Source organism: Palaemon carinicauda, chromosome 10 (assembly GCF_036898095.1).
Source record: "Palaemon carinicauda isolate YSFRI2023 chromosome 10, ASM3689809v2, whole genome shotgun sequence".
Lineage (NCBI taxonomy): Eukaryota > Metazoa > Arthropoda > Malacostraca > Decapoda > Palaemonidae > Palaemon > Palaemon carinicauda.
In genome coordinates this window covers 104,770,241-104,773,755 of record NC_090734.1, presented here as the reverse complement: position 1 = coordinate 104,773,755, position 3,515 = coordinate 104,770,241, and positions in this window count along the sequence as shown.

The window sequence follows — 3,515 nt, the reverse complement described above, 5'->3', positions numbered from 1 at the left end:
AGGGTTTGTTCATTAATTCATTTTATTTTTTTTTCAAGATTTATTACTCAGTATGTCGTGGTTAATGTTGTTAAATTTTTATTGGTAATTGAAGTCTAGAAGTCATGTCCAAGTTTTGACTTTCTATTGATAAATGTTATTCTTTTTTTTTGGGGGGGAGGGTTTAATTCAGTGCTTTTTTTTTTTTTTTTTTTTTTTTTTAAGAAATGGAGGAGGAGTCGGTGGAGGGGTATGACAAGTCGCTGATATACCCTAATGTTGTATTGTATATTCAAATTAATGGGGTTTAATTATCTATGTGCTTTTCATCTTATCTTTTGGCGGTAGGTCGACTCATGTAAATAAAAGGTAGTCAGTTCTGCCTGTGTATTCATTGGTTATTTTCTGAATTCAAATTAGTGGTATTTTTTTATATAGACCATTGAAATTGATTTAACAACTTGTGTCAATTAATCATAGGAAAGGATTACAACCTTTTGGTTTTTCACTATGCAAAGCTTAATACTTTCAAGTGATATAAGGAATTGGACAACATACTTTAAAGTAAGATTCCTTACATATAGCCTATCATATTATTTAGTATCAATATATATATATATATATATATATGTATATATATATATATATATATATACACACACACACACACACACATATATATATATATATATGTGTGTGTGTGTGTGCATATATATATATATATATATAAATGTATAAATATGTATATTTATATATACATGTATATATATATATATATATATATGTATATATATATGTGTGTGTGTGTGTGTGTGTATATATATATATATATATATATCTCATAGTCAGACATATATGATAACCCTACGTTTAGCTGATGTTTCTATGAAGAAAAATTTTACCTGCGGCCTTTTTAATCCAAGATGACTTTGATTCCACTTTTTCACTAAGGAAACTATTCACTTGGTCAATTTCCTCACTGTTCTCTCATTGGATTATTTCTGATATGTTTTGGCCAAACTGGAATACATTTTGTGTCAATAACACAATTCATTTATTATATATATATATATATATATATATATATATATATATTTCTTAATGGATTAGGCTAAATATAAGTATGCTTTGATTCTGTATAAATTTATGGTAATAATGTTCTTTAACATTCTCAGCAAGCAATTCAATCTCTCAAAGAATATTTTTTTTTATTATAAAATGGCCTGATTGACTTTTAAAATATCAAAATGTTAATTTTTTCCCTTAAGCAACGTATGATATATACGAAAATTTAAAAAGATATTATCATAAACATATTTCTTCGTGCCTTGAAAAAAAAAATATTTATAAACCCCACTCCCTAGAAAAGGTAGGTGAATGAATATACAACGTCGAGGACTGCATATATAAGTAAGAAGCGAATACATTATTTAACTTGATGTTTGATCTAAAATCTATGTGATTTTCCCACTCTATTAACAAGTTGAAAATATTATAAGACTACCTCACTGATAGCAAACACTATTTCAAACATAGAAAAAAAAATAAAACAACTTGATAACATAAGACCTCTTTTTAAAGAAGAAAAAAATATGGAACAAACGGTATACTACTTATCCAACAATAAACGAACGTAGCTCCTACCCCCCTCCACCCCTGCCTCCCTGGAAAAAAAAATCATTACTAAAAAATTATGGCATATGTTCATCAATATACACATACTACTTCTAATAACAATAATGATAATAAAGAAATGTCAAATAAAACATGACCACAAAAGTCCCCAGAAAGCAGCATACTTCAGATACGTCGTGGTTTTGCTGGAAATAATGACGCAGTTGACCGAAAAAAACTCGTCCAACTTTGAGTTGGCCTTCTGTCGATCAATTTCCTTTAGCTCTCCGTATGGATTCAATTCTATATCCCTGTCCACTTCGCCAAATGGTGTTAGTTCATGAGATTGCTCTTGTAGAGAGAGACATATAGCCTTTTGGTTAAACAATAGTGACTTTTTTCTTTCCCTGTTTTGTTTGGTCCAAAGTTAGATCCTTTTAAAAATGGATGTTTATTGAATTTCAATGACAACATTTTTCTATGATATTCAGATGATAGCTTTTTTTCTCACGAGAGAGAGAGAGAGAGAGAGAGAGAGAGAGAGAGAGAGAGAGAGAGAGAGATTAGTGTCAATGTAGCTTCAGTTATTCTTGCTTTGTAAAGAGAGAGAGAGAGAGAGAGAGAGAGAGAGAGAGAGAGAGATGATCATTAAACAATAGGCGATTGGCCAGATGGAGGTATACTGCAACCCCTGTTCCCTCCTTATTTAGTAATTTAGGGTTTTTTTTCTGAACGGACAAATATCAGTGTTAACATTGAACGTTCAATGCAAGTTTTACATATCGTGTGGTTTTGAAAATGCAAATGTTCGTTTTTCAGCTATCATGTCATTTCAGAAAGTTTTTAATCTATCTTTTAATGTACCAAATGAAAGCCTATTAATCACAGATTTGTAGAAGAAAAAATGAATATTTTATTATCGGTTCAAGATGAATACCCTAACGTCTCTCACAAACACTTACTATGCACTCTACTCATATTGTTCACAAATATTAAGCAGATAATATTCATTTATGCATTTAAAGTCATTGTGTATTTAAATAGATGTTTTTTGATACCGAGCGGGTATACTTTGACTAAAACTTACCTTTACATTGGGTGTAGCATTATCAAAATTCCCGGAAAAATTAAGAAATGAACATTGATAAAAGAAATCTGAACCATTGAAAAAGGCTCAAGTAATATCAAGCTAACATCACACAGAAAGGATTTTCTAAAAATTAGTGAAATATTAGCACATGTACAGATAGAAAATAATGTGGGAAATAAGGAAACCATCATGCAACTATCAACCCGAAATAGACAGCAGCAATATTTTAAAGTCATTATCAGTGTTTGTACTGTAGCCACTCTGGACCCATGTGACTGTAACAAACTCGTCCTCATCATCTGATTCACTCCCACTGTCTGAGGTATCTCCAGAAGAACGGTTAACAAGGTCTGTGACCTGTTTTGGAAGCATATCTCTATCATAACATAAAGGCTCCAGAATTCCATCAATTATTGTCCATCCAGGACTCTCAGTTACAGGAGGAATATCAGGCTTTGCAATATGTGACCTCTTCCAGATTCCAGCTTGATAATTCACACTTCAGATGTGTTGTTCCAAAGCATTTTGACATAGTGGCAGTGTGGCCATGTCTTTGTTGACTGAAGTTTTAATAGGGTTGTCACTATCCTTGTCGCACGGTATACAAGTTTATCTATCAGTTGTCTTGGAATGTGGCCAGTGTTTCCCAGCTTTGAAAAATGGGTAAAAATCTGCGCATTTGTAAAAGATTTTCAAGGGTTTTCACCTTTACTAAACCTCCAACACCGCTGGTAGAGCCATAACCTATTCACCCGTGAAGTGCCACGAGAGCATTACAGTGATCTATGGTGTATTGCTGCGCAGCTTCACTAATATTAATGAATCCTTTCTT